The sequence below is a fragment of the Lutra lutra genome, chromosome 5, assembly GCF_902655055.1.
Source record: "Lutra lutra chromosome 5, mLutLut1.2, whole genome shotgun sequence".
Classification (NCBI taxonomy): Eukaryota; Metazoa; Chordata; class Mammalia; order Carnivora; family Mustelidae; genus Lutra; species Lutra lutra.
Window position 1 is genome coordinate 33,241,991 of NC_062282.1, and position 12,958 is coordinate 33,254,948.

Here is a 12,958-nt window from a genome sequence, read left to right on the forward strand (position 1 = left end):
CATCAGTTTACCCCCTGGTGGATTATCCTCATTATCTACTTATAAGCTCTTATTTTAACAATCTCACCTAAACATTTCCCCTCACTTTCACTCTAGTAATCACTCAATTCCTTTACTCTTCTTTACAGCAAAACCCTTCAAAGTATGGTCTTTTCTCACTACCTCTATTTCTCCTCTGCCATTCTCTCTTGAACCCATTTAAATCATGCTTTTATCTCTATTATTCCATTAAAATTACTGTTGTCCACAAGTTTCAGTTGCTAAATCCAAAGGTCAACTATCAATGCTCATCATGGTTGTCCTTTCAGCAGTATTAGACACAATAAATCACTTATTACTTTTCCTTCATTTTATTCTTTTTTTTTTTTTTAAGATTTTATTTATTTGTTTGACACAGAGATAGAGAGCATAAGTGGGCAGACAGGCAGGCAGAGAGAGAGGGAGAAGCAGGCTTCCCGCTGAGCAGGGAGCTCAATGAGGGGCTCCATCCCAGGACCCTGAGATCGTGACCTGAGCCTGAGGCAGAGGCTTAACCAACTCAGCCACCCAGGTGCTCTTCTCTTTTCTTTCTGAAGTGCTTTTGTTTTGTTTTGTTTGTTTGTTTGTTTTTTAGAAGACTTCCAGGATGCCACTCTTTTCTGGTTTTCATTATCCTCATTGACCACTCCTCAGTCTTCTTTGCTGATTTCTCTCTATCACCTTCATTTTAATGACTAATGTTGGAGTGTCCCAGGGACTCAGTATTTGCACCCTTTCTTTTCTCTGGTTATACTCATTTCCATGGTAATCTCATTCAGTCTCATGGCTTTAAATCATAAGAACACTTTGATGGCTACCCCTCTGAAAACTGAACCATAAACCTTTAAAATCCAGACATATATATGCAACTGTTTTGTTGGCATCTGCACTCAGAGTTTAATGGGCTTATTAAATTTAGCATGTCCAAAACTGAATCTTGAGCTTCCTTCTCATACCTACTCTTTCCTTGTCTTCTTCCTTACAGCTTATATGAAATCAAGTTTCCTTGGAGTCATCTTTACTTCCTCTTTCCTTCTCACTTCATAAAGAAAGTCTTGATATATCTACCTTCAAAAAATAACCAGAATCCACCAGAATTCACCTCTGCTGCTACTGGCCCAAACCACCAACAATTCTTACCAGAATTACTACGGAAGACTTTTAAGTGGTTTTCCAGGTCTACCATAACTCCCCTTACTCTCTTGTTAACACAGTGCCCATACTGATCCTGTTCAGTCATAAGTCAGATTATGTCAAGAACTTTCTACTTCAATCAGAATCAATGCCAAAGTTCTCCAGTGTCTATAAGACCTTCTATGATTGGCCCTCAATTACCTCTCTAACTTAGTTTCCTTTTATTCTTTCTTTGCTCCATCTGGCCTTACCACAAAGGCCTTCTTACTGTTCTTTAGGGTACCAATCAGATATTTGCCTCAGGACTTTGCACTTCTTTTCCAGTTTGTATCTTAGATTAGGGTACCCAGAAACAGAGGCATGGGGTTTATGTGATATTTTCAAGGAGTCCCATGCCAGGAAAGAGAAAAAAGAAACAGGAAAGGAGGGAAACACAATACAAGGGCATATGAGGAGGATTCCATTCAGTGCAATCAGGTGTTTGATTCAGTGACTGCACTTTTAAGCAGCAATGTTCCTGGGAATATTAAGGGGAAAGAATTTATCCACAGGCTCCTCTTTTGCCTTGTTAAAGTTTATCCACATGGGCATTAATTCCTCTGCAATTCCAACTTGTGCCAGTGTGGGTTTAAGTGCTCGAGGGTCTGCAGCAGTATCAACAAGAAGCCCTGGGGCAGAAGGAAAGAAATTATATCCATCAAAGTCCATGCGGAACTGGAACAAGACACAGATGAGGCCAAGAGGACCTCAGGGAGGCATAAGAGATGTTTGATAGGCTGCCTCGAGTGTTCTTCTCCAGAGGCTGACAGCTCACTTTTTTTTTGTGCAAAGTTTTTTATTTGAATGCCACCTTCTTAGTAAGACTTTTCTTCAATTTCCCATTTAAAATTATAGTCACCTACATATTCCCAATACCCATTTCCTGCTTTATTTTTTTCCCATATTACGTTCTAATAAACCATAAAAGAACTTATTTATTTTTGTTGTCAGTCTTCCTCACTAGACTAAGCTCTAGGACAGCTGTGATTTTTATCAGTTTTGTTCATTGTACTATTACCAGACTAACAGATAGTATGTATTCAACAAGTAGTGAATGAAATACTTATAAAAATTCTTGACTGGTACTGTAAGCTTTTACAATATATTTGAATTAAATATATGGAACATTCTAATCAATGTGTAGGTCATATGCTTATTTTGTCAAATAATCAAATATTTTAAGCATTCAAAGATAAGGTGGAGTATTTCCTAAGTAGGTCCTAAAGCAAGTTAATGAAGGAGAAGTCGCATTAATGTTCGCTGATCTATAGGATGTCTGTTTGCACAACTTCTTTGTTCTTCTAAGTTGCCTTTTAATAATTTTCTTTATTGATGTTTTCCATTAAATCTCTATGGAAATAACTGCAAGGATTGGTGATAAGCTCATTCTTTGCTGTGCGCTCCCCTGGATGTTAACAGTGATTTCCTATGAGTCAGAGAGTGTTAACAGAAGACGACCTATGAACACAAGGTTCTGAGTGAAATGGAATGTTGAAACAAAAAGGTGAAGTGGAAAAAATTGACCTAAGTTAGTTCCTATAAGCATACATAGTATCATAACTTATGATGCATGTTATTAAAAATAATCATAATTGATCTGCTTTATCTGGTCTAATTCTGCAAGAAACAATAATGTTTTCTGCCATTATAATTGAAGGGAAAAGAGCCAAACAGTCAGTAGCAATGGTACAACTATTTTATAATTTTTTTCTGAACATTAGTATTGTTTTCTTCTGGGAGCTATGTGGGGGCCTAATGAGTCATTGATCCAGATATGTCTGCATCTACATCCTGGTTCAACCATTCATTAGCTTTTGTAGGTTTGGGATAGTCATTAAACTTAAAGTCTTCTTTTCTGTAAGTGAAGAAAGTGGAGATGATTATACTTAAACTCCAAGGTCAGTATCTGACAATTAAATAAGATGAGATAAAGAAAGTACTAGTACATAAAAGATGTTTAATACAGGCTAGATCCTCCTATGTTAACAGTTATCAAGAAACAACAATGTTGTCATAAAGTACAAAAAACCACTTAGATTTTTAATTAAAAATAATAATTTTATGCAATGATGATTTCAATTGTATTCATATTAAAGATAAAAAGCATTGTAACTGGCCCAGCATTGAAGATCACTATGTTGATTGTCACAGACAGGACACTTCAGATACCTGAGCTCCAGTGTTATGGTGATCTCTTAGCACTTGTATAATTTAGAGAAACTCTCTCTTCCCCATAAAAGTTAGTTTGCAGTCTAGAATATCTCATTAAGCAACAAAGTCTCCTTAAAGTTAGCAGTCTAGAATGTTTCATTAAGCCATGGAGAGATAATTAAATTCAGTTTACAAACTAAGGAAGCTGATGTCCAGATGTGCCAGTTATGAATTTATAGCTCCAAATCAACACTTCATTGCCCGTGTTATGAAAATATAGCTGGGTCCTTTAAATAGATTTCCTTTGTCAGCTGTCACAATGTTAAGTTTTAGGGGTAGAGCACATGGGAGGGAAACTCTTATTGGTTCTTGGACCCAAGGCCAACATGGGTGTTGGCAGGACTTCCTACCTGACCTCAAGGACTTCTCAGACACCAAGAGGGTATCTGAGAATTCATCTCAACTCAAATAAATTCTAACATTATCTACCCAGAAATAGCATTAGGTTGCACAGGATAAAGGTCCAGTCCTCCACACTGTCCTTCACACTCCAGATGCCAGTAGAAATTTCGTATTTTTATCTGTACTTTTGTCCAGCTGGCTACAAATGAGGGGTTCCCAAACCCCCTCATTGGGTTCAATTAATTTGCTAGAGCAGCCCACAGAACTCAGAAAAACAATTTACTAGATTACTAAGACATGGCATGGGAAAAGGCATGGGGAAAAGGCACAAGAGCTTCCATACTCTCTCTAAGCCAGAAACTTCATTACATAGGCACGATTGATTAAATCATTGGCCACTCTGGTTCTTCTCTCCTCCTGGGGAGGTCTGGAGGAGGGACTGAAAGTTCTAAACCCCTCATACCACGATGAGCTCCACTGGCAATCAGCCCCCATTCCTAGGTGGGGTCCCAAAGCCACCATATTAACATAACAAAAAACACCTTTATCACTGTCAACACTTAGGAAATTTCAAGGTTTTGGGAGCTGTGAGCCGGGAATTGCAGATGAAAACCAAATATATTTAGGGGCGCCTGGGTGGCTTAGTGGGTTAAGCCTCTGCTTTCAGCTCAGGTCATGATCCCAGGGTCCTGGGATCGAGCCCCGCATCAGGCTCCAGAGAGCCTGCTTCCCCTTCTCTCTCTACCTGCCTCTCTGACTACTTGTGATCTTTCTCTCTGTCAAATAAATAAATTAAAAAAAAAAAAAAGAAAGAAAACCAAATATATTTATTTCTTATCAGTCACAATATCACAGGTGCTGAAGGAAGAAAGTTACTGCCTTCCTTGCCCCAGTTTGTACCTCTTGCCAGCCTCTTGCCAAATGATTGTTCTAGTGCTTCGTTCCTGCAGAGCATGATGCTCAGAAACACCCATTGCCCAGCAGCTTCCCCCAAGGTTGGCTCTGCAGCAGAGACCCTGGGATGGAGCACACCTCTGTCCATGGTTTCCCCTGCACACCCTTGAGCAACATCCAATGGGTTCTGAGGCATCTGTAATGATGTTGTACTGGATTAAAGTGGTCCCTAAGTCCAATGAGTGGTGTCCTTATAAGAAGAGGAGAGGACACAGACATAAGCATGGGGGACGAGGCAATGAGAATGTGGAGGCAGTGACTCCTCCGTATGTCAAGGAATGCCAAGGGTTTCCTACAACTCCTAGAAGTTAGGAGAGAAGCATAGGATGGTTTTTTCCCTCCTAAATTGTCCAGCAATAATCAACCAAATGTGCCAATCCCTTGATTTCAGACACAGTCTCTAGAACTATGAGAGAATAAATTTGTTGTTTTAAGCCACCCAGGTTGTTAATAGCAGTTCTGGGAAACTAATACACAGTGATTGGGCTAGGAATTGGGCATTCACTGGTGGCTGTTAGTCATCTTTTGGTATTTTCCACTAATAGTTTAAAAACTCGTTTTTATAGAATTTTTTTATTTGGAAGGTCTTTTTCTATTTGTGGGCATCATAAGAAATTGAGCTGCTGAAATAGCAGCCAAAATTTGGAAATGTGGCCTTGTGGATAATCTTAATAGATGGGGGCATCTAATAAGCTTTCAACTCAGCTGTTAATAAGTAACTTTTGAGAGGAAATCCTGCAGAAAATCCTATGGAGTTCCTAAACATTGACACACACAACCCACACTCAACTTCATTCACTTCCTTAACTCAGCAAAGCTTTATCTCAGATATCAGGTAGATTTGGGTCAGCCCATAATTTCAACAGTGACCCCAAGGACAGAGATGATGACTTCTGGATCTCCTGTGGTTAGTGTTGATTAGGGAGAAATGATTTGGTGCTACCAAGGCTATAATTTCTCCCATTATAAAACCATTAATTTCACTGTATTATCTTCTTCTGAAAACAGTCTTGCTCAGAATTGCCTATCATGTCCCCCACAGCATGAATTCTAGCCTGCATCTTGTTTGGACTAAACAGCACACCTAGCATCCTCTCATATATTCTACATCTTAGGGATTTTCCTTTCTCCTCTTTTTATATGAACCACTGGCTTTATTTTTATATTCTCATGGTGCTCTTGTATATTGTGCATTTTGAATGAAGACATACTTTATTATATGAATGGCTTCAGGGATATAGAATTTTTAAGTTTTCAGTACTGACATCTCCGTTGCTTCTGGAATGTGAATAATACTTTAAAACATACTATTTCCCAGATGTTAAGAGCCTAACATTAAAGAGAAATTAATTAAAAATGACTCCAAGAGGGGAGGTGAACCATGAGAGACTATGGACTCTGAAAAACGATCTGAGAATTTTGAAGGGGTGGGGGGTGGGAGGTTGGGGGCACCAGGTGGTGGGTATTGTAGAGGGCACGGATTGCATGGAGCACTGGGTGTGGTGCAAAAATAATGAATACTGTTATGCTGAAAAAATAAAAAAAAATTAAAAAAAAAATGACTCCAAGGAAAGTCTATGTGAAAGTTTTCTCAAATATTTTTGCAACTTTTCTGTATGTCTGAAATAATTTAAAATAAGAAAGTAAAACAAACAAATAAAAAAAAACCCACCCATAAAACATAAAAGTTAAATATCTACTTAATGTTAGTTTTTATTTTCCTATCTCCCCTGGGACTTAGAACTGAGGTCAAGGCAGTCAAGGTCAGCCTGAGGAGGAAGAAAGGCAGTGCCCCCATCCAGGGCCTGATCTCAGGGGTGATGGGAAATCCTTGGTTCACATTGGTATTGGTGCCTGATAGGAGCACCTTCTCACACCTTGTAGCAGAGTTTCAATTTCACTTGTAAGCTACCATCTCCCACCCACTCCATTCTCATTTGTACAGGGCTTGATTGGGAGATTGACTTCAGCCCCAGCTCAGACAGGTCAGACTCAATTCTGTTTCTTGCTTGAAGTTATTGGGAAAGAGAAGAACTCATTGGTCATCTTGACTCAAAGTAGAAAACCCTACTTAAATATAGTCAATGCAGAGGAAAATAAAGCTTAGAGATGGAGAAAATTCAAGCCCTCATGAGACTGTGTGAGATCCCATATCCAGTTACCCCAAAGTTGCTTGTGTGTCAGTTTCCATTAGCCGTCCCCACCCCCCACTTTTGGCTTAAATTAATTTGAGTTGGATATCTATCACTTACAAATTGAGAAGGTAAGAATTAAGCTTGGACTGAGAAAGTAAAATCTGCCTGGCCATTCATCAGGCTGGAATAACAAGGAGAGATAGACCCAGCTCAGCAAGGACACACCATGGCTCTAATGTGTCCTAAGAACCCCCTTCTTGAGAGACTGTGGCTATTTGAAATTCTACCAGAAAGAACGGACATCCCACTCCTGCATGTAGGATCGAAGTCACTCTGACACAAGAAAGCACCTCTACTCACAGCCCAGGAGTAGACCTTTGGAGAAGTGAGTTTCTCACACAGCTATCTTCTTTGTAGGGCCAAAGGCAATAGAACACTGGGTCTACTCTGTAGTCCAGACTCTTTCTACAGCCTTACTTGCTTCAAGTGTATTAAAATAGTGTTGTGTTGAAATTCCATCTAAACTCCTCCCTTTCGCAGAACTCTGTAAGGCTGTTTTCCTTTGTTTGGTGAGATGACCTATGTTTAATCTACTGTGTGGTCTCTCTCATATTGATGGGCAAATAAATCTGATTTATTAAACTGATTAAATGCATAAAACCGATTTGTGACACCTGTAACAAGTAGTTACTGGTGGTTTTAGGTTGGGTAGGTTTAGGAAACAAAAGGGCTTTAATTATGATAGCCTTCTCCCCCTCCCCCCGGAGTAACTCTTCTACCCAAATTGGTTTTAAAATTAAAGATCCAATCATATATTCCTCTCCAAAGCCAATCTCATGGGAAAGTCAAGATTTCAAAACAGTTGTTTTAAAGTTGAGCTCCATAATAGTTCCTCAAAGAGGGATGCCTGCAGCAGTAACCTCGGCATTTTGGGGAGCTGTTTGAAAGGCAGAATCTGGTGGCTCATCCCTGACTTGCTGAATCTGTCTTTTATTAAGATTCTGGTGATTGTATGCACCATAAAGTTTGAGAAGTGCAACTCCACGGAGTCCTGGGTGTTTTTATAGGGCTTCCTAAGAAAACTCACAGGTGGGGAAGGGGGACATAAAGCTATTGGCCTTTCCGTTAGGAAAGCCATCCTACAATATATTATTTTGTGAGTTTTATTTTTTACTTTTCTGTAACTGCTTCTATAATGTGCAAAACATTTGAAAACCACTATTTTAAGCCCCATTAATACTTCATTGTGAATGAGCCCCTCAGAATGTGAGGGAACATATTTTGTTTGCAGTGCAGTGGATAAAGGAGAGAAGAATCCTATGAAAGAGAAGCTGTGAACCTGAACACTAATAAATTTCCCTACCCAATTGTGTCATTTGTATGGAGATGGCTGCTGGCAGGAGCTGCTGGTCCTTTTAGGATACATGTATCTAGGATCCTAGAATGGGTCTAAATAACAGAATCAAGAGGGTGAGTCTATCAGAGGACTATTTGTATAAGAACAAGAAATCTCCTCGGATAATTTCTTGGGAGAAGGAGAAGCCATGTAGATAAATTTGATCAGGAAGAAAGCATGGTCCTGAGAGGGGGATAATGACTTTGAGACTAACCTGTGACTTTGAGAAGTGGCTGTCCCTGGATTTAATTTCTGTCCCAAGCCCATAGACAATGGGGTGAGGCACTGGGAAAGAAAGAGAGAGAGAGAGAATTGATTTTGGCTAACGATCAGGATGCTAGAGTCCCTCTATTACAATGTAACATAAAGGGAAGGGAAGCATTGCACGTCCACCTGCGTTCGGCCATGATTGCTCGCCCCTTTGGCACCTTTGCCTTTGCAGCGATGCCCAGTTGGGGATAAGCAGTGCCTTCTGGGAAGATTCTTGGGTCTGGTAGATAAGAGGCCAAGATTGAGGGCTGAAGTGAGCATCAAGATGAGGAAGCAACAACAGCCAGCAGCCGGAAAATATGGAGGTTTTGTTGTTGTTGTTTTGTTTTGTTTTTTTTTTGTGTGTTTTTGTTTTGTTTTGTTTTGTTTTTTAGATTTTAACTATTTATTTGACAGAGAGAGATATCACAAGCAGGCAGAGAGGCAGGGAGAGAGGGGGAAGCAGGCTCACTGCTGAGCAGAGAGCCCGATGTGGGGCTTGACCCCACGACCCCAGGATCATGACCTGAGCCGAAGGCAGAGGTTTAACCCCACTGAGCCACCCAGCTGTCCCAAATGTGGAGTTTTTTCTTAAGCATACAGGAAACATCTTCCAGGAACCCAAATGAGTGTGGGGAAGGGAGTAATCTTCCAAAAGGGTGTGTGAGCAGAGGTCTTGTGTAGAAGCAGGAGCCTGTGGAATTTTAGTTAATGTATCCATGCAACCCCACTTGTACCTACAAGCAGAGGAAGCATGGAAAATTCTGCAAGAGAGAGATTTTGTCAAAATTCAAAATGTAAAAACAAAATCTAGTCCCTCGCTTACCCTTCCTCAACTCTTTTTAAATAGATGCATCATAAGCCAGTTCCCCTGGGTGGATATTCTTTGCAACAACTGAGTTGACTTTATGGCTAAGAGATGAGGTCTTCCTGCACTTGGAGTGGACACCATGCAGTGTATTTTCCCCTAAATTCCTCCAGTGTTGTTAGCAGTTCTCCAAGGAATGCAGGAGGTGGAGGATACTGCCTTGTCCTTTTTTGAAACCTCCTCACCACCAAACAGTGCTCAGCATGTGCATGGTCCTTCTCAAGCAGTCGTCTACCAGTTGACTGGGTCACATCTACTCACAATTTAATTTCATTGTTTCCAAACATGTTTTAATAACTGCCATGCCATGGGAATGCAAAAGTAGCTAAGATGTGCCTCTTGTCAAAGTTTAAGTCAAAGATTCATCATCTTATAGTCTAATGAGAAAAGGATTATTGGTTGTATACCAGTATTTTCTGCCTTTTCCTCATGCCAAAATAAAAAACTAGTCTGCAGACACACTTGCCCCTCACAATGAAAGAGCACAGGTTGGGGCACCTGGGTGGCTCAGTGGGTTAAGCCTCTGCCTTCAGCTCAGGTCAAGATCTCAGGGTCCTGGGTTTGAGCCCCGCATGGGGCTCTTTGCTCAGCAGGGAGCCTGCTTCTCTCTCTCTCTCTGCCTGCCTCTCTGCCTACTTGTGATCTTGCTCTCTGTCAAATAAATAAATAAGAGCAAAATTTAATAATAGCTGAGCACTCGTGTTGAGGCAGAAGATTTTCTCTCAATTATTTCTCAGTAAAATCCCAGGAGGTCAGTTTACACATTTCTCTGAGGTAAAAAGTGTGAGGGGAGAATAAAGACTCCGACAAGGAGTTCTTCAGGAATGGTCAGCATTGGTGTTCTTCACCTCCCTCCTCTGCCTGTCACTTAGGCACACTAAATTCCACTTTCTAGAATTCGATGTGGTTTTAATGTGGTTCATCTTTACTTACTAGCTAGCTCCAGATGGTTCCAGGAATACTTATATCCGCTAAACTGAAGGATGAATATGGTAGAAAGTTTCCTAGTTACACTAAGGTTTGCTTCTTGAACTTGATTCCAGTGCAGCCTTTATTATTTATTATGGCTTCTGACTAAAGATTATGGGGAAGCACACACCAAGAGAGCCAATGCTGAAAACACCCATCACAGTATTGGGAAGCCACAATCTTATTTTCTACTTTTAAAGAAGTATTTCTTCCTCCAATCCAGGAGCATGGAACATTTTTCCATTTCTTTGTGTCTTCCTCAGTTTCTTTCATGAGTACTTTATAGTTTTCTGAGTATAGATTCTTAGTCTCTTTGGTTAGGTTTATTCCTAGGTATCTTATAGTTTTGGGTGCAATTGTAAATGGGATGAACTCCTTAATTTCTCTTTCTTCTGATTGCTTTAGGTAGCATAGACATATTGTGAAAATGTCTATGCTACCTAAAGCAATCTACACATTTAATGCAATTCCTATCAAAGTACCATCCATTTTTTTCAAAGAAATGGAACAAATAATCCTAAAATTTATATGGAACCAGAAAAGACCTCGAATAGCCAAAGGAATATTGAAAAAGAAAGCCAAAGTTGGTGGCATCACAATTCCGGACTTCAAGCTCTATTACAAAGCTGTCATCATCAAGACAGCATGGTACTGGCACAAAAACAGACACATAGATCAATGGAACAGAATAGAGAGCCCAGAAATGGACCCTCAACTCTATGGTCAACTCATCTTCGACAAAGCAGGAAAGAATGTCCAATGGAACAAAGACAGCCTCTTCAATAAATGGTGTTGGGAAAATTGGACAGCCACATGCAGAAAAATGAAATTGGATCATTTCCTTACACCACACACGAAAATAGACTCAAAATGGATGAAGGATCTCAATGTGAGAAAGGAATCCATCAAAATCCTCGAGGAGAACACAGGCAGCAACCTCTTCGACGTCAGCCGCAGCAACATCTTCCTAGGAACATCACCAAAGGCAAGGGAAGCAAGGGAAAAAATGAACTATTGGGATTTTATCAAGATCAAAAGCTTTTGCACAGCAAAGGAAACAGTGAACAAAACCAAAAGACAACTGACAGAATGGGAGAAGATATTTGCAAATGACATATCAGATAAAGGGCTAGTGTCCAAAATTTATAAAGAACTTAGCAAACTCAACACCCAAAGAACAAATAATCCAATCAAGAAATGGGCAGAGGACATGAACAGACATTTCTGCAAAGAAGACATCCAGATGGCCAACAGACACATGAAAAAGTGCTCCATATCACTCGGCATCAGGGAAATACAAATCAAAACCACCATGAGATATCACCTCACACCAGTCAGAATGGCTAAAATTAACAAGTCAGGAAATGACAGATGCTGGCGAGGATGCGGAGAAAGGGGAACCCTCCTACACTGTTGGTGGGAATGCAAGCTGGTGCAACCACTCTGGAAAACAGCATGGAGGTTCCTCAAAATGTTGAAAATAGAACTACCCTATGACCCTGCAATTGCACTGCTGGGTATTTACCCTAAAGATACAAACGTAGTGATCCGAAGGGGCACATGCACCCGAATGTTTATAGCAGCAATGTCTACAATAGCCAAACTATGGAAAGAACCTAGATGTCCATCTACAGACGAATGGATAAAGAAGATGTGGTATATATACACAATGGAATACTATGCAGCCATCAAAAGAAATGAAATCTTGCCATTTGCGACGACGTGGATGGAACTAGAGGGTATCATGCTTAGCGAAATAAGCCAATCGGAGAAAGACAACTATCATATGATCTCCCTGATATGAGGGAGAGGAGATGCAACATGGGGGGTCGAGGGGGTAGGAGAAGAGTAAATGAAACAAGATGGGATTGGGAGGGAGACAAACCATAAGTGACTCTTAATCTCACAAAACAAACTGAGGGTTGATGGGGGGAGGGGGTTGGGAGAGGGGGTGGGGTTATGGATATTGGGGAGGGTATGTGCTATGGTGAGTGTTGTGAAGTGTGTAAACCTGGCGATTCGCAGACCTGTACCCCTGGGGATAAAAATATATGTTTATAAAGCTGTAAAAAAAAAAAAAAAAAAGAAGTATTTCTTCCAGTTTCAGATGTTTTCACTCTTTTGATCTAGAAAACATTACCATTTTTACCCTGTGGAAGAGATGCTTCTTTATGGGGTCTGCTTTACTTTATGAAGTCAGCTCCTCCTAGAACAAGGAGGTGAGGAGAGGAGGGAAAAGAGATGGAGCCTTTGCTTTTGCTGTTTTAGAGCCACAGAGAGAATGGGGCAGCCATGCTTGTACAAAGTGCTTCTGTTCATGAGGACAGGGAATGAGGGAATGTGGCAGGGAGAGAGGGGGATCCACTCTTCATTAACACACGGCCCTGACCAACCCATTTCCAATTATATACTTACTGCAGAAGTTGTCATTTTCTTCTTAGGTTTTCAAGAACAACTCTGTTCAAACAGCTTTCCTATCTTTAATATCACTTTGAAAAGTTCATTGAGAATAAATGTATGTTTATTGTTTATTTGTTAAAGGGACACGACGCCAATGGTTTGCTCCATTGAGAAACTACCAAAGATGTGTTTCATCCATTTTCCTAAGGAATATTTTAAAGACATGTTGTAGTGCTTAGTGGG